At 38.2% G+C, this 19,768-nt stretch overlaps 1 non-coding gene across 1 annotated transcript; it reads left to right on the forward strand.

Moving 5' to 3' along the window:
• The first annotated feature begins 742 nt into the window (after positions 1–742).
• On the forward strand, positions 743–850 carry LOC127741914 (small nucleolar RNA R71). Its single transcript, XR_008003102.1, has one exon. It is a non-coding gene; the product is annotated as a small nucleolar RNA R71 (small nucleolar RNA).
• The last annotated feature ends 18,918 nt before the right edge of the window (positions 851–19,768 follow it).

Below are 19,768 nucleotides of genomic sequence, written 5' to 3' on the forward strand. Positions count from 1 at the left end.
AATCTCTGAATCCTACTCAGAATACCACAGACAAGTTTTTTCTTTATGGATTCTCAAGAATGCTGCCAATGAATTCTATCTTATACAACGAAGATTCTAATTAAGAAATCCAAGAGATACACACTCTAGCTTTCGCAAGTAGAACGCGAGTGTTTATCAGGCACGCATTCATAAGTGAGAATAGTGATGAGTGTCACGGATCATCACATTCATCAGGTTGAAGTGCGAATGAATATCTTAGAATAGGAACAAGCATGAATTGAATAGAAACCAGTAGTAATTGCAATAATACTTAAGGAACAGCAGAGCTCCACACCCTTAATCTATGGTGTGTAGAAACTCCACCGTTGAAAATACATAAGAACAAGGTCTAGGCATGGCCGAATGGCCAGCCTTCTCAATTGACATATGAATTCAAAAAATAGGGAAAAAGACCCCTAGTACAATAGTAAAAAGTTCTATTTATACTAAACTAGTTACTAGGGTTTACAGAAATAAGTCTAAGTGCAGAAATCCACTTTCGGGGCCCACTCTGATGTGTGCTTGGGTTAAGCTTGAGCTTTACACGTGCAGAGGCTTCTCTTGGAGTTAAACGCCAAGTTGTAACGTGTTTTTGGCGTTTAACTCTGGTTTGTGACGTGTTTCTGGCGTTTTACTCTAGAATGCAGCATGGAGCTGGCGTTGAACACCAGTTTGCGTCATCTAAACTCGAATAAAGTATGAACTACTATATATTGCTTGAAAGCATGTCAGAAGGACACTTTTTGGTCAATTGCTTGTATCTCTCCCAAGCTTCATAGAGGGATTCACCTTCTTTTTGTCTGAAGGTTTGAACATCCACTCTAAGCTTGCTCAACTTTTGAGGAGGAAAGAATTTGGCTAAGAAAGCCGTGACCAGCTTATCCCAAGAGTTCAGGCTGTCTTTAGGTTGAGAGTCCAACCATACTCTAACTTTGTCTCTTACAGCAAAAGGGAAAAGCATAAGCCTGTAGACCTCGAGATCAACCCCATTAGTCTTAACAGTATCACAGATCTGCAAGAATTTAGTTAAGAACTGAAAAGGATCTTCTGATGAAAGTCCATGAAACTTGCAATTCTGTTGCATCAGAGAAACTAATTGAGGCTTTAGCTCAAAGTTGTTTGCTCGAATGGCAAGGGATTGAGATGCTTCTTCCATGTAAGTTGGAATTTGGTGCGGTAAAGTCACCAAGCATCTTCCTTGCATTGTTGTTGGGTTCTGCTGCCATATCTTTTTCCTGTTCAAAAATTTTAATTAGGTCCTCTTCATAGTGTTGTGCTTTAGCTGCTCTTAGCTTCCTCTTCAAGGTCCTTTCAGGTTCAGGATCAGCTTCAACAAGAATGCCTTTTTCGTTGTTAATACTCATATGAGAGAGAAGAAAATAAAGAAAGTATGGAATCCTCTATGTCACAGTATAGAGATTCCTTTATGTGAGTAGAAGAAGAAAAGAATAGAAGAAGGAGGAGAAAAATTCGAACACAGAGGAAAAAAGAGGGTTCGAATTTTTAGATGAAGAAAAGTGTTAGTAAATGAATAAATAAATAGAAGGAGATGAGAAAGAGGAGTTTTTGAAAATTAACTAAAATAAAAGAAAAATATTTTTGTTTTTATTTTAAATTAAATTTAAAATTCGAATTTATAAAAAGGAATAAAATTAGAATTTAAAACAATTAGTTAAATAAAAAGTTTTTGTAAAAGGGGAGGTGATTTTCAAAAATTAGAGATAGAAAATTAGTTAGGTGGCTTTGAAAAAGATAAAAAACAAACAAAAAGTCAGTTAGTTAGTTGAAAAAGATTTGAAAATCAATTTTGAAAAGATAAGAAGTTAGAAAAGATTTTGAAATTGATTTTGAAAAAGATATGATTTGAAAAAGATATGATTAAAGAGATATGGTTGAAAAAGATTTGATTGAAAAGATATTTTGAAAAAGATTTGATTTTTTTTGAATTAAAATTGATTACTTGACTAACAAGAAACTAAAAGATATGATTCTAAAATTTAAAGTTTGAATCTTTCTTAACAAGAAAGTAACAAACTTGAAATTTTTGAATCAATCACATTAATTGTTAGTATAATTAATTGAGTCTTTTAAGTTTTTTTCTTTGTGTTCTTGTTAGTCTTCAAGGGGTTCTTGAGTTTTCTTTTTGTTTTGATCTTAAAATTTTTAAGTTTTGTGTCCTTTTGTGTTTCCCTCCAAAATTTTAGAAAATACGGTATACTAGATCTAAAACTTTTGAAAAGAAGGACCTAAGGGGAAATAAAATAGAGATACTTACTAAGAAGTACAGTATCCTAATTCAGTATAAGCTACCAAGGAAGATGCCAGCTTCAGAGAGCTTTTAGAACCTATGGACTACTGCAAAGATCATTTTTGACAAAGCCCTGTATGATCTTGGCTTAAGTTTAAATCTGATACCTTTCACTAAGGCAAAGGCCAAATTTGGAGAGACTACAAAGGCAATGAATGCCAGTGAGAAAGCCCTCACTGGGCATTCAACGCCCATCCTGGTAGTAGAGCTAGCGTTGAACGCCAGCCAGGGAGCACTAGCTGGGCGTTCAATGCCCGAACATGCAGACACTTTGGCATTGAACGCCAGTGAGAAACCCCTCATTGAGCATTCAATGCCCAACCAGACAGGGAAGCTGGCATTGAACGGCAGCCAGGATACCCCTGCTGGGCATTTAAAGCCCAAAAGGATAGAGGAACTGGCGTTTAAAGCTAGTAAGGGTGCACAGCATAGGCGTTCAACGCCCAAAGAGCTATCAGAGCTAGTGTTGAACGATAGTAAAAGCACACCCTTTGAGTGCTCAAAACCTACTCAAGAAATCCTTATCCAAGAACTAAAGGAAGCCAAGGCTCATATAAAGCCCATAGAAGTTCTGATGTCTGGAAATTCACTATATCACTATAATGACCCCTCTTGGCAAGTATTCCAAATTATCGTCAAGTAATTACTCACTCTGAGTGAGGTCAAATCCCACAAAGATCGATTGATTGAACAAATTTAGTTACTTGGTGATTTAGTGAAGCTAATTAAGAAGAATTGTTGAGTGCAGAATTCTAAATAGCAGAATTATGAATGACTTAAAGATAAAGGAAAGTAATAAAGTGTAGAAATGTAAAGAACATGAAAGTAAATTGCAGAAATATAAATGACTGAATTATAAATAGGGAACAGGTTAATAGTAGAAACTAAAGAAAGCTTAAAAGAATAGGGAAGATAAGGATAGGGAAGATTCGTTAGAGTTGGGAGATGTTGCTCTCTTTGGATTAAATTCAAATCATCTCATCTTCAATCATACAACTCATTGACCTCTTGGCAATCATGATTGGTTAAATCCCAATTCCTTGGTGATTTCAATCTCTCAAATCTTGATAATCAGCCAATTCCTTGGTCTAATTGCTCATGAAGAGAGATAAGCTTGGTCCCTGAGTTTACCACACATCCTCATAGATCCAGGTATTTGGGTAGATTTCATGTCACCATATACAATCCCAAAATCCATATCTACTCAATATGAGAAGGGATTTCAAGCATGGTTTCATGTTTCCTTTTCCAAGGCTCCCATGAAACCCATTTTGCATTCAACCTCTTTTCCAAGATGATTGAACACTAAGCATGAAGAACGAAATTCCTTCTAGCAAATCAAAGAGAGATGAAGAGAAGAAGAAATTCACCATCAATTAATATATCAAGTACAACAGAGCTTTCTCCCCCAATAAGAGGGAGTTTAGCTACTCATAACTTAGAGAAAAGTACAAGAGATAGAAGAAGATGAAGTGAAGTAAGTGTAAAAGTAAAAGTCCTAATGTAACAACCAAAAACCCCTTTTTAGTACTCTTCAAGGGCTATTTATACTACTCCTATTACCATAAATAAAAATTGCACAAGGAAAAGAAAATTACAATTAAAATTCAAAAGAAAACCCATTAAATTGAAGCATGTGAGTGGCGTGTCCGCGGCGTGTGAGTGGCGTGCCATGCCCAGCTCAATGGCTTGGCTTGGCGTGCCATGCCTGACTCCTAAGTGGCACGCCCCCTTGGTGAAGCTGGCTTGGCATTGATGTCAGGGCATCTTGGCTAGATTCACAAGCCATTTTTAGTTTGTTTGAGTAGTTTCATGCATTTCTTAGGAAATAAGTAAGTATTTGGATGAGAAATTCATGCTTGCCTTGATTCAATCAAATATTGTTAATTTTGTGCATTTTCATGAGATTTATGCCATAATTTCTTGTGTGCTAAGACTGAGGCAAAATCTTGTGACTATAGCAAAGCTTTGATGTATTTGTTTGATTGATGATAGGTGAAAGAAAGCATGGAGGAAGGTTGAAGAAAGAGCCTAGAAAAGATGCAGAAGAAGAAATGTTGGTGGCCAAGTTGGACCACCAACGTTGCATCCAACGTTGGAAGAGGGGCAGAGCAAGTCTTTGCATGATTTAGTGATGCTCACATTGGAGGGAGTGTTGGACATCCAACGTTACCCCCAATGTGGTGATGAAAAGTTCAATTATGGAGCTAAATGAATTTTGAGCGATGCATACGCATTTATGACGCGTACGCGTGAAAAAGCAGAATTTCTTTATCCGCGCGTAAGCGTGAGTCACGCGCACGTGTGGAAATGCAAAATTGACCATCCACATGTACGCGTGGGTCACGCGTATGCATCAAAAACGAATGTTGGAGGTCCAACGTTGCCTCAAACGCTGCCTCCAACATCCGCGATGCTAAGCCCAGAATTTGGAATTGAAAAACTTGAATCCACACATACGCATCAGTGATGCGTACGCGTTGATAAGAAAAAGGGCAACTCACGCGAATGCATGGGCGTATGCGTAAATGGCAGAATGTTGGCCCTCCAACGTCGAGTCAAACGCCAATGAAAATGAGTAGAACTTAATTTTCAAAGCGACGTTTGCCCTCAAACGTGATCACCAAAGTTAAGGCCAATTCAATTCCAAATTGCACCTATGCCCAATATAAAATGAGTTGCCAATGCCCATCTCAGGAGAATTGCTCCTAACTGCTTCAACCAAAGCCCACATCCAAATACTTGATCCAATTGAAAATGAGAAGAGGGTTATAAATAGAAGAATTGTTGAAGATTGAGGGAGCTTTCGAGAGGCCCTGAGGGGGCTCTGGGAGTTCAGCACTCTGTTTATTTTTCTTCTGCACTTTTCCCTTTTGTTTATGTACTTTCTTTTTCTTTTACTTTCTAGCTAGGCATTAATTTTCCTGCACTCTTCTTCTTTGTAAATTGAATTGACCTGTGACCAACTAACCCCATTTTTCATTGGGTTAGGGAGCTCTATTGTAATTCAATAGATCAATAGTAGCTTTCATCTTCTTCTTTCTTTTCTCTTGATTTTTGTTAGAAAGCTTTCAGTCTTAATTCAATTGGATAGTTGTCTTGAGAAAGAAGCTATCCATAATTGGAATTCTTCGGATCCTTGAGAGAGGGATGAAGAATTCATGCTAGAATTGCTTTCTCACATTGGAGTAGGTTGGGGGTTGGATGGATATAGTGACATGTAATCCTACCAATACTTTGATCTATGAATTTGTGTGGTATAGTTAGTGACCGAACTTCAACTCTTCCCATGAGCAATTAAATCAAGACATTGGGCAATTGTTCATGTTTAGAGAGATTGGTGAGCCAAGACATTGGGATCCGATCATCTAAGATTGCCAAGCAATGTCAATGAATGCATTGATTGATGAAGAGATGAAAATGATTTGATCTGGAGAATTCAATATATCCTAAAACCCAATAAATTCCCCATTTCTGATCTACCCATTCTATTTATATTCTACTTCTTTAATTTCATGCTTATTCCCATTCCCTTTTAATTTCTTGTAATTTAAGCTTCTGTCATTTATTTTCCCGCAATTTAATTTCTGTCATTTAATTTCTTGCAATTTAAGTTTCCCGCCCATTTTACTTTCTGCAATCCCAATTCAATTCTGATTTCGCTCAACTAGAACAATTCTCCGATTAACATTGATCAACCAACCAATCCCTGTGGGATTCAACCTCACTCTTTTGTGAGTTTTTACTTGACGACAATTTGGTGCACTTTCCGGAATGAAAATTCTTGAGAGACAGTTTTCGGGCAAATCAAGTTTATGGCGCCGTTGCCAGGGATTGGTTTTGAATTGACAATTATTAAATTGGAGGATAATAAGATTGAGCAATTTTTTTTCTTTTGTTAATAGTTTTTGTTTCAGTTTGTTACTGCTATTTTCTGCACTTTGAGTTATTTTTCTTTGATTCATTTACTTTTTAGCACACTAACCACTAGCTGTTTGTAATATTGCCTCACTAAGATTTTCTCATTAATGATAATGGAGATTCCAATGTCTTTTGGTGATTATTGTTTGAGACAGAGCATCTTGCAAGAAAGAAGAGAGCATCCATCATATTCTGGTCAATCGAATTTCCTGGGAAGCTTCCCACCACCACAGGATGATTCATGTTATTATGCTCATGGTGGGTGGGAGCATCAAGAAGCTGAAATGGGGTACTTCCCAGAGCCACCAAATGGCTTATATTTTGGTGAAATTGATTACTACTCAAGTTATGGCTGGGAAGATCAAAATCAAAGGAATTTCACTCATTCGTACCACATTCATCAAAAGCCATCACCTCTTAATTATCCAACCTCACCTCCTTATTTTACATGTCCAAATTCTTCAGCATTTGAGTATGTTTCAGTACCAAATTCCTTCCTAGACCCATACAATTCATTCTACCATTCACAAAATTCATCCCACTACACACAAAATTCTTTTTACAGTCCACAAAACTCATTCTATTACCCACAAGAGCCATTCCACTATCAGAACACAGAACCATAAAACAACCAACTTCATTCACAAGCCAGTCACCAACCATCACAATCTCCTGTAGATAGACTTGCTGAGGCATAACTCATCCTTGAAGAACTCAGAAGAAAGAGAGAAGAATATCGACTTGCTAGGATGGAACTCCTCCTTGAAAAAATGATAAAGATACAGGAAGAGGAGAAAATAGCAACAGGGGAGTTCATTCAATGGTCCAGAGCATGGAATCAAGAACGAGACATAGCCTTCAGAAACATAGAAGCAAATTTAAACCGTAGAGCAAAATGCTTTGAAGAGATGCATAGCAAAGAGGATGAGGACCAAAGGGTGAGTACAAGGGAGAAATCAGAAGAACAAGAAAAAGAGGCATTCATTCCAAGTGAGATTCCTATGAAGAAGGAAGAGGTTGTGAGAATATATAAGCCTAAGGCTCCATACCCACGAAGGCTACTAGGGGTGACAAAGGAACATGCAAACTCACTCCCAAAAGACTCAATGCAACATCATGTAGAAGGAAGGGAGGAAGCCAACCAAGGGAGTCCCACTCCGATGAAACAGAGAGTCGCATAGAGGGTGGGTTCATTGAACCACCAATTCAAGAAGCTCTTGATGAAGAGGATGCTCCAACTATCCAACAAGATCCAAATGCTGAGATCAAACATGTGAAGGCAGTAATTACAAGAACCAAAATGAGGATTGCGACAGAGAAATAAAGGATCATATCGATGAAAGAAAGAAGGTCAAAGAACAATCCAACAGCTGATCCAACAAGCAAGTTCACTCAAGCCAGTCACAAAAGAAAGCTTGCTGGAAGGAGTCACTCAAAGCAAGGGGCATTAACTGGTCCCTCTTTACCCTTGTGGTCATTCCTCTTAACAAACCGGAAGAAGAGGAAGAAATTCATGACCAAAATGTCAAGCTAATGACATTAAAAGAGCGCTTGTTGGGAGGCAACCCAACCAGAGGTAGTTTTCTTTTCCTAGTTATTTCAATAAAAGAATTAAGTAGATTTCTCTCTATTACAAGGAGATAAGTTTGGTGTTGCACACCAAAACATTTTAAAGGGTGAATGTAAGATTCTAAGTTTGGTGTTCCAACAAAAATTTCATTAAAAGCATATTTCAACCCTTGGTATTAATAGTCACTAACTCCAAACAATCAGGGAACTTACTTAACAATTATTTGCTTTCTAGTTTATAGTCGTCTTATTAATAAAAGCACATGAGGTTTCTGCATGTATTCAATCTACTGCATTAGGAAAGGAACTAAGTTTGGTGTTCACACACCAAATTTAAGTTCAGGAATTCACAAGCATGCATGGATGCTAACTGTTTTTCAAGTGCTTTGGAAACAAGCAACTTCCAATAACTTTGAAGGAATTCAATCAATCTCTTGGAATAACGATGCACCATCATCCAAGGAGACAAAGAAGGATGGAAAAGCTATGGATCATAATGACAAAGGGAGAGCTAGAAGGCACCACAAGAGGTTGTATTGTTACTTAATTCCATCTGCTTTGGAATGTTTAAATTGGAAGTCTGAATGTGCCCCTGTTGATAGTTATTCTTTAGTTTAAGTCATTAGAATTTAGTGTTTGTTTTCTTTGATTTTGTCATAAATGTGCTAGTCTAAGTATCTAGGCTACTGCTTCTTTGCTTGAATTGTATGCTGTGTCCTTGAGCTTAATAAAAGAGTTTATGATAATTTACTGTGAAAGACAAGAGTGAAATCTAATGTGCAGAATTAAGTCCTAGTGTTGTGGTGGTATTTGTTAGCTAAGTTGGTTCATCAATAAGGTAAAGGGCTAAGATATCTCTTGAATTATGAGCTTGAAGTGCATTCTGTGAGACTTAAATGAATTAATAAAGATCCTAAAAAGAGAAAAAGAGAATGAAAAAGAAAGAAATGAGCAAATAAATCTAGGCACCAATAGTTTGGATCTTGAGGCATGTGTCTGTGGTGTTTTTATGCAAGGATCTGCTTGGATGAGTAAGTTCTTAGGAATGCTTCATCACTTGACAACTTGGGTTAACTAACCTAGGATTGTCAACTGAAAGTCCACTATTAAGAGCAACCTTGTCACAAGGCATTTAGCACCCCAAAAAGGTGCTGGACACCAAGGTCTAGGGAATGAATAACAAACCATGTGCCTGTGGTGATTATGTGCTGAGGAGAGACTTGGGTGATTAAGTCCTTAGGGGTGTTTCAACACCTAGCACCTTGAACCAACTGGTTTGGGAGTGTTGACTAAAAACCTATCCTAAAGAGTTGTCTCAACATAGAAAACTTAGTTACAAAAAGCAATAAGCTCTAAAGAAGGAAAGAAAACAAAAAAAAAACAGAGAATCTAAGGACAAAAAATAAGAGTCTCGAGTGAGAGTTCAAGAGCATATGCGAGCCTAGAAACCAGCATGAACATGAACCTAAGTTGCCATGCATGAAACTCCATGAGCCAAGGATTTGAATTCTTTGAATAAGGACTTGTATCTCTTGTATTTTCATGTTTTATCACTTGCTTGAGGATAAGCAAAATTTAAATTTGGTGTTGTGATGCCAGGGCATCTTGGCTAGTTGCACAAGCCATTTTTAGTTTGGTTTAGAGTAGTTTTATGCATTTCTTAGGCAATAAGTAAGTATTTGGATGAGAAATTCATGCTTGTCTTGATTCAATCAAACATTGTTAATTTTGTGCATTTTCATGAGATTTATGCCATAATTACTTGTGTGCTAAGAATGAGACAAAATCTTGTGACTATAACAAAGCTTTGATGTATTTGTTTGATTGATGAAAGGTGAAAGAAAGCATGGAGGAATGTTGAAGAAGGAGCCTGGAGACGATGAAGAAGAAGCAACATTGTTGGCCAAGTTGGACCACCAACGTTGCCTCCAACGTTGGAAAAGGGGCAGAGCAAGTCTCTGCATGATTTACTAATGCTCACGTTGGAGGGAGCGTTGGACATCCAACGTTACCCCCAACATGGTGATGAAAAGTTCAACTCTAGAGCTAAATGAATTTTGAGCGACGCGTACATGTGAAAAAGTAGAATTTCTTTATCCATGCGCAAGCGTGAGTAACGCGCACGCGTGGAATGGCGAAATTGACCATCCACGCGTACGCGTCAAAAACGAACGTTGGAGGTCCAACGTTGCCTCAAAGGCTGCCTCCAACGTCCGTGATGCCAAGCCCATAATTTGTAATTGAAAAAGTTGAATCCACTGACGCGTACACGTCGATAAAAAAAGGGCAACTCACGCGCATGCATGGTGCCTGCGTACGCGTGAATAAGCAAAATCACAGACATCATGCTTAAGCATGATGGACGTGTACGCATGAATGGCAGAACGTTGTCCCTCCAACATTGAGTCAAATGCCAAAGACAGCAAGCAGAATTGAATTTTCAAAGCGGCATTTGATTCAACGTTTGTCCTGAAACGTGATCACCAACGTTAAGGCCAATTCAATTCCAAATTGCACTTATGCCCAATATGAAAGTGAGTTGCCAATGCCCATATCTGGAGAATTGCTCCTAACTGCTTCAACCAAAGCCCACATCCAAATACTTGATCCAATTGAAGATAAAAGGAGGGTTATAAATAAAATAATTGTTGAAGATTGAGGGAGCTTTTGGGAGGCCGTGAGGGGTCTCTGGGAGTTCATCACTCTGTTTAGTTTTCTTTTGCACTTTTTCCTTTTGTTTATGTACTTTATTTTTCTTTTACTTTCTAGCTAGGCTTTAATTTTCCTGCACTCTTTTTCCCTGTAAATTGAATTGAGCTATGACCAACTAACCCTATTTTATTGGGTTAGGGAGCTCTATATTAATTCAATGGATCAATAGTAGTTTTCATCTTCTTCTTATTTCTTTTCTCTTGATTTTTGTTAGAAAGCTTGAAGAACGAAACTCTCGCGCGATCTAGAATTTTCAGAAATAAATTCCCGTTGTAAGTATAGCTTCTAGACCGATAAGAATTCCTTTCTTACAAATGTTTGATTGTCACAAGTAACAAACCCAATAAAAATAATTAACCGAAGTATTCAAACCTCGGGTCGTCTTCTCAAGGAATTGCAGGGAGGTGTGTTTTATTATTGGTTATGGAAAATAGTATTTTTGGGTTTTAAAGGTTTTGAACAAGAGAAATAGATTGCAGGAATTAATAAATTAATAACTAATAAAAATCTTGGCAAGGTATGAAAACTGGAAGTCCTATCCTAGTTATCCTTATCAATGGTGATGAAAATTATATTTTTGCTACCACTAAGTCAACCTCTAACTATGAAGGTAAGTCAAGTGGACAAATCAATTTAACACCTAAAGTCCTAGTCAAATCCTGAAGAAACACTAGAGTTATAGGAATCTAAATCAATCAGCAAAGATATCAATTATCAATCACGATGAGTTTGACAACTCAAGAGTTACCAATTAATCAACCAAAGCCAATAGTAAAAAATTCTAAATTATTTATATAAAGAAAGGGAAGCAATCATAAGTCTGAAATACCTCAATGTGTATTAATTAAGAAAATCAATCCAAACATAAAGAGTTTATAAACTAAATTGAGAAAATAAATAAAAGGAACATTGAACCTGTAATTGAAGAAGATGAAAATATTCCTAAGTCCTTTAAGAGGAATCCTAATCCTAAATCCTAAGAGAGAAGATAGAGCCTCTCTCCCTATAAAACTACATCTAAATTATGAAAAGTGAATTATGAGTTGTCTCCCCTCATTCCTCTACTTTGCAGCCTTTAATTTGTGTTTTCTAGGCTTGAAACTGGGCCGAAAATAGCCCAGAAATTACTGGGGGCGAAATCTGCCACGCTGATTTTTGTCACTGCGACGCGTCCGCGTGGAGCACACGTTCGCTTCGCCTAGCTGTACGGCCACAATAGAAACTTATATATCAAATCAAGGCTCCAGACGTTAGCTTTCCAACGCAACTAAAACCACGTCATTTGGACCTCTGTAGCTCAAGTTATGGTCGTTTTAGTGCGAGAGGGTCAGGCTGACAGCTTTGCAGTTCCTTCAACTTCTTGTATTCCTTCCACTTTTGCATGCTTCCTTTCCATCCTCGAAGCCATTCCTGCCCTGTAATCTCTGAAAACACTTAACACACATATCAGGGCATCGAATGGTAATAAGAGAAGATTAAACATATCAAAATTAAGACCAAAGAAGCATGTTTTCAATCATAGCACAAAATCAAGAAGGAAAACGTAAACTCATGCAAATCATATGAATAAGTGTATCAAAGATTGATAAAATCCACTCAATTGAGCACAAGATAAACCATAAAATAGTGGTTTATCAAAGCTTTCAGTCTTAATTCAATTGGATAATTGTCTTGAGAAAGAAGCTATCCATAATTGGAATTCTTCGGATCCATGAGAGAGGTATGAAGAAGAATTCATGCTAGAATTGCTTTCTCACATTGGATTAGGTTGGGGGTTGGATGGATATAGTGACATGTAATCCTACCAATACTTTGATCTATGAATTTTTGTTGTATTGTCAGTGACCGAACTTCAACTCTTTCCATGAGCAATCAAATCAAGACATTGGGCAATTGTTCATGCTTAGAGAGATTGGTGAGCCAAGACATTGGGATCCGATCATCTAAGATTGCCAAGCTTTGTCAATGAATGCATTGATTGAGGAAGAGATGAAAATGATTTGATACGGAGAATTCAATATCTCCTAAAACCCAATAAGTTCCCCATCTCTGATCTACCCATTATGTTTATATTCTGCTTCTTTAATTTCATGCTTATTCCCATTCCCTTTTAATTTTTGGTAATTTAAGCTTCTGTCATTTATTTTCCCATAATTTAATTTCTGTCATTTAATTTCTTGCAATTTAAGATTCCTACCAATTTTACTTTTTGCAATCCTAATTCAATTCTAATTTCGCTCAACTAGAACAATTCTCCGATTAACATTGATCAACCAACCAATCCCTGTGGGATTCGACCTCACTCTTTTGTGAAAATTGTTGAGAGACAGTTTTCGGACGAATCAATCATGCCACGCCCAAAACTCAAGTGGCATGCCCATGATGCATGTCGAACTGGCGTGCTACGCTAACATTCCAAAGGGCACGCCCATATTAATATCTTCAAGCTCCTCTTCTGGTCTTTTGAACTGGCGTGGCACGCCCTATCTGGTCTTTTGTACTAGCGTGCCACGCCTTTGTTAAGCTCATCAATCTTCTTCTCTAGTCAGTTGTACTGGCATGCCACGCCTTCAATAAAGTCTTCATCCTCTTCTTTGAGATGTTGAACTAGCGTGACACGCCCAGGTCTAGCGTGCCACACCCCTTACGGTACATGATCAGTCCACTCTGGTCCAGTAAGTTGGCGTGCCACATCTAGTACTCAAGTGACATGCCCATGATGCAAACAAGTTTTGTGTGCCATGCCCCAAACACCAAGTGGCACGCACATTGACACTTTGACTTAGCATGCGTCGCCAAAAGTCTCAAGCGAGCAGATCAATGGTTTGCTTCAACACCAAACTTAGGACTTGATTGTCCTAATTAAAAAAGCAAGAGACAAAGAAAGAAAGCAAGAAAGTAGAGAAAGTGAGTAGGGGTTTCGGTTGAGAGAAGGGAAGTGTGTAGTGTGGAGAAGAGGGGTGAGTGAGTGCATTATATAGAGGGGGGAAGGGAATAATCTGGAAGGTGTGAATTGCGACTAAAATTTAAAGTTTTCACACTTGGAAGTGGCGCCTAGCATGGGGGAAGCGCCAACTTGAAAGTTGGTTCAGCTTTCCTCAAGTTGTGAGTTCCAAAGTGTGAAGTACACTTTGACTCATTGACTTGATGAGTGATCAATGTCTCGTGGGCCCTGATGTGTGGAAAATGATCCAACACAAAACTCACCGGCAAGTGTACCGGGTCGCATCAAGTAATAAAACTCACGAGAGTGAGGTCGATCCCACAGGGATTGAAGGATTGAGCAATTTTAGTTCAGTGGTTAATTTAGTCAAGCGAATCAAGTATTGGTTGAGTGATTTTGTATCCAACAGTAAGTAAATAGCAGAAAATGTAAAGGGAGAGGGATGAATTGCAGAAATCAAAGAGAATTGAAAGTAAAGGTGCTGAATCTTAAAGAACAAGAAATTAAATGACTGAAACTTAAAGTGCAAGAAATGTAAATTGCAGTAACTTAAAGTGCAAGAAATATAAATTGCTTGAATGGAAAAGGGATTTGAGGAGTGGGATTTCAGAATTTAAGCGAGGGAAATTAAATTGCAGTAATTAATAAAGCAAGAGATGAATTGAAAGTAACTAGAATTCAAACAGAAAATGAAAATGTAATTTCAGCAGTGGTTCAACAGAAGAACCAAAAGGAAAATTGGATCTCAGGACTCCAGAGACTAGATAGCAAAGTCTAGATCTCAATTGCTTTCCCAGATCCAAGTTCACAAAGCAATTAACAAGAAATTAAAGATTGAAGCAGTAAAGGAAATTGGATTCAACTCAATTATGCAGAAGGGAAATTAAAGAGATCTTGAATGGAGAGTGAGACAGAAATTCCTCAATTCTTCACACCCAAGACTCAAACAAGAAAAGTAAAAAGTGCTCAAGCAAGAACGAGGAAGAAGAGAGATCAATTCTCCTTCCCAATTCTCTAAGATCTCAGTTCAAAGCTCTCAAAGAAAATGAAGTCTAAAGATGTAAAAATTCAAAAATCAAAAGAAGGTTCTTAATTACATCAAACTATCTCCTATTTATACACTTTCTATTCTCAGATTTTGGAATTTGGATGGGCCTTTGATTTGGTGAAGAAATGAATTAAATTGGATTTTTAATCCAATTTTCAGCCCATGAGAAAGTAGCTTCCAGGAGGCTGCCCTGCCCTTGTGGATGGCAGGGCAATGTTGCCACTTGGTTAAGTCCTAAGTTCGAAACTTGGTGGAGGCACATGCTGCTCCTTTTTCCTTGGTTTTCTTGGCACCAAAGTAACGCCTAGTTCCTTGCTTCCTCATGGTGCCGTGTTCAATTCTTGGAGATTGAAAGCAAGCCAATTTTTGCTTGTTTTCCTTGTGTTTGAGTGCTACTCCTTTCCTCCTTGTTCTTGGGTTCAAAACCCATAGGAAACACTAGGAAGCAATTTCCTTTGAATTATTTTTCATGAAAGCCCGATATTGCTCTTGAGGAGGGCAGGGCAGAGTTTTTGCTTCCTTTGGTCCTTGGCATAGAATTATGCTCTGCTCTTGTTGTGGGCAGGGTAGTGATGCTTTTAAAGGCTTGGTTCATTATGCTGCTCTCCTGGAGGGCAGTGTTTGCTTCCTCCTTCTATGTTGCACCACACTTCTCCTCTCTTGGCCACACTTCTTAAGCCACGTTTTTCTTCTTTTCTTCCTTTCTTCACCTACATGAAACCAAAACAACCAATCAAAGTATCTCTAAACTCATAAGGTTTATAATTCATTAAAAATCAATTAATTTTAGTTCAAACATGGGTATATGATGACTTGTCATCACAACACCAAACTTAAATCTTGCTTGTCCCCAAGCAAGCATTAAAACTAAGAGAAAATGAAATGAACAAGAAGAGAAAACATATCCTTATTAGGCATATAGCAGAATTTGATTCATGGAGTTTTTATGCAGACAATGATAACTCAGTTATTGTTTGTTGTTACATAATATACACTTTTCCTCAAAGGCTTACTAAACTTGCTGTTATAAGGTTTACTCTTTATTTGCTCCCTTGCTAACTTTTTTTTTCTCATTTTGCTTAACAAGCTTATTATTCTTTGAAGGCTTGGTGTCAAATGTTGTAGTAGCCTTTGGCTTTATTTTTACTCAACATCTCTCTACCACAAACACATGGCTCACTATTTCCTCCTAGGATCATTGATGCCCAGCATCTCTTTGGATAACTAAATGTTCTGTATCTAGGTTGCTCTTTATTGTGGACTTTCAATTGGCCATCCCAAATCAGTTGATCTAAGTCACCGGGTTTAGAAATACCCCTTAAAATTTACTTGTCCAAGCATATCCTAGTACAAGAACACCACAGGCATGTGTCCTAGGGTCCAAGCTATTGGTGTCCAGCCTTTATTCTTTGTTTTTCTTGCCACATTGGCTTTTTCTACTTCCTTTTCTTTTTGTTTTATTTTGTTCTCAAGGGATTTTTTTTTCTTTACTGATAGGAACCTTTATGATAGCAAGCTAGCTCACGTTTCAATGAAAATTATATCATGCAGCAATTATTTCATGAGTTATGCATTTAATCAGACACATATACCACCATTAACTTCCATTCTAACTTATGCAATATTGGATATTTACTTTCTAATTCAATCAATTCTCTTTTATTCAAGCATATGGGAAACAAAACAAAATTTAGCTAAGTGATGAATGACAAGTATTATGCACATCATTTCTCTAGCTACTTATTGAACAAGGAAAAGTGCAAGAAAATGGAATAAAAAGGAAATAAACAGTGGAGGCATATCATGTTTCAGACATGCATCTCCTTATTAGAAGTATGAAAGAACTTTGCCACCTTCTAATGGTTGTGGCTGCTATTTGATTCTCCCTTTTTCTTCTTTCTCTTCCCTAGCTTGGAATAGTCTCGGACTTCTTCACCAGGGCATCTTCTATCCCAGACAGAATCTAAGAGTCCTGAGAGCCCAACTTCTTCCAATCTGTTAAGTGTTGCCTCCGTATAGTGATGAGACGTTGCTTGCTGCTTGGCTTCAAATTCAGGGCATTGCTCAAATGGCTTGATCTGTGGATTGAGTGTTGGCAAATTGTGGGTCAAATACTCCAACCTTGCTTGTATGTTTTCATCACTCTCCATTCTTTGCACATATCTAACTTCTCCCATAGTGTGATGAATATTCTTCCATTGATACAGGTTGTGACTATATTCCCCTGCTTTAGCTTGACTAAAGTACAACTTATCATATGATTCTTTGAATTCTTTGTATTGCCCCCTTTGTTCTTCACGAATCTTTGTGTGAAATTCTTGCTGTTGAGTCATCATCTGTTGTTGCCAGCTCTCTTGCCTCTCCTCCATTTGACGCTGCCAAGCTTCTCGCTCCTCTTTATCCCTCAAATATTGCTCCCAAAACTCTGGATGGGGCTCTAGATATTGCTCTTGGCGCCCTTGATTTTTCACTTGTTGAGTTTGCATGAGTTGCTGAGATAGCTCTTCAATTGCTCTTTGTAGCTGGCTCATGTCTATGGCACCATGAGCTTGCTCTTGTTCTCCCTCTCTTTGAGATCTTCTTTGTCTGGGAGCTACCACTCCCTCTTGATCATCTTCTTCATTCAACCCTTCCATGCTCCTCTTGGTGATTCCTTTCCCCTTCTTAACTTTTTCTGTGTCCTCATCTTCAAAGATTACTCCAGCTTTATTACACAGTCTGAGAATTGTACTTGGATGGCCAAGACCACTTGATTTGCTTGTGCTGTTGGCCATCTCTTGAATACTGTCGGCTATGAGTTGTGCGAAGTTGATTTCACCTCCATGTAGGATGCAGTATGTCAAGAGTGCTCGTTTGATTGTGACCCAATAGGCGTTTCCAGTAGGAAGGATAGATCTCCTTACTATCTCATACCATCCCTTGGCCACAGGAGTAAGATTTATTCTCTTCAAGTGGCTTGGGATCCCTTTTGAATCTCTTTCCCAGTCTGTGTTTTCCATAATAACCCTTGCAAGATCTCATCAGGATTGTTTTCCATATGCAATCTGGTCTCATAACTAGGCTCTGCATAAGTTATGGTTCTCAACTTTAGGGCCCTAGTAATGGCTGCTGGATTGAAATTCACTTCAACTCCTCTGACATAACTTGTGTAGGGGGCACTATCTTTGTTCTCTTTTACAGCATTTACATAGAATTCCCTGATCATGACTGCACTAATGTCAACGAGAGGAGCACATAGAAGTTCCCACCTTCTTTCTTTAGTGATTTGCCTCATAATGGGGTATTCCCCATCCTTTAGTTCAAGGCCCTTCTCATAAATGACATTCTTTGTTTTCATGAACCTATGATATCTCCCTTCATGGAATTGGGACCTAAATTTTTTTGCATCATAGGATGGAGGCTCGGTCACCATTGGTTCCTTTCCCGGCCTTCTTTTTGAACTTGAAGAGGCCATTAGATTTGAAGTGAGAAGAAGGGAAAAATGGAAGTAAGGGAAAAATGTGTTGTGTTTGGGACGATGCTCGGTTTTGTTGTGCAAGAGAAAGGAATTGTTGGCTTTAGTTTTGGGAGTAGAGGAGATTATGGTTTACAAGTGAAGGTAGTTTGTATGAATGTGTAAGCCATTTAGTGCTAATGGCTATTTATAGGCAGGTTCTTCAAACTTTCTAACAAAACCACAATGAATGAGGGGGGAGTTCGTTGGTGATCATGAAGGGTTGAGATTGAGTTGAACATATAGAGGGCTCATGGATTGAACGGCTTGCATGCATTGTTAAGGCTTGACGAGGATCCTCTTCTCATTGGTTGCATGTATTTAGGTGTTCGATGGTGCATGCATGCAGATTCTGCTTCCCAAGGAGCACACTTCTCTAGGCACATGTGACCACTCCTCAATTGGCTTGTCCTAGCCGTGGCCCCTCCTCTCCTTGTATTTATCTCAACCTCTTTTCCTAATCAAACCAAAACAGCTAGCCTTAGCACATAATTATATACGGTGATTTGATCATAAGATGGGAATTTATTCCAAAGTGAAATAATGCATGATCCATGCATGATTTCGATTCCATGAATAGGAAATGATCTTCTGAACATCGTTACACATGCAGACACCAAACTTAGTGTTTGGTCATATGCTTCATCAAAATGACTATGCATATGTTCCAAGAATAACCCCCTTTTTTTCTTTTTTTTTTTTGAAAAACAGATTTGGGTGTGCCTTAAGGCACACCAAACTTAGAAGTTTGACATATGCTTCAAAACAATGAATGCATTTATATGAAAGTTCAAAATCATGCCTGGGTAATCATAACTTATTGAATAAAAGAAAAGATAGGAATCTTAAATCATGGGTTGCCTCCCATGAAGCGCTCTTTTTGTCACTAGCTTGACATTGAACTCCCTTTAGGGTGGTTGATGCTGGTGATGTCTCAACTTGTCCCCTCTCACTGTAAGCTTTCTCTATGTGCCTTGATGCTCAATTTCAATGTGCTCAAGAGAGAGTACTTGGTTGACAGTGTAATGATCTTCTGTTCCCAGCTGTTGATATACTAGTTGCACCTTGTCACCTTTGGAATATCCTTCAGTTGGGATTTTCTTATTCTTCCACCCTTTGTAAGCCTTCTTCTTATTCTTCATCTTTTTCTTTCTTGTTGGTCTTTCTCCCTTGACAGTGACTTGAGTTGTGATACCTCCCTTTTTGTTTATCATCCCGGCTTCTTTTTGAATTCCTTCTCCTTCTTGCACCTGCTCATTTTTCTGTTCTACTGTGTTGTTGGTTGCTTGCCTTGGAAGAAAGTCACCACTTGTCTTGCTTGTTCCTTCATTACTTTGTGATTCTGGAAATACTTTCAGGGTGATGCTTTCTTAATGCATCCTGAGGGTTAGCTCTCCTTGCTCTATATCTACAATGGCTCTAGCAGTGGCCAAAAACGGTCGACCAAGTATTATGGAGTCACTCTCATTCTATGCTGAATCTAGGATTACAAAGTCTGCAGGAAAGATGAACTTGTCAACCTTAATTAAAAGGTTTTCAATTAACCCGTTAGGATATACCACTGATTGATCCACCAATTCCAAGGACATCTGTATTGGTTTCACCTCTCCTATGCCAAGCTTTTTCACTAAAGAGGATGGAATTAGATTTATGCTTGCTCCTAAGTCACACATCCCCTTGTCGATTAATAGACTTCCAACAGTGCAAGGTAGGAAGAAGCCTCCAGGTTCTTCAAGCTTAGGAGGAAGTCCT

This window comes from Arachis duranensis, chromosome 9 (genome assembly GCF_000817695.3).
Source record: "Arachis duranensis cultivar V14167 chromosome 9, aradu.V14167.gnm2.J7QH, whole genome shotgun sequence".
Lineage (NCBI taxonomy): Eukaryota > Viridiplantae > Streptophyta > Magnoliopsida > Fabales > Fabaceae > Arachis > Arachis duranensis.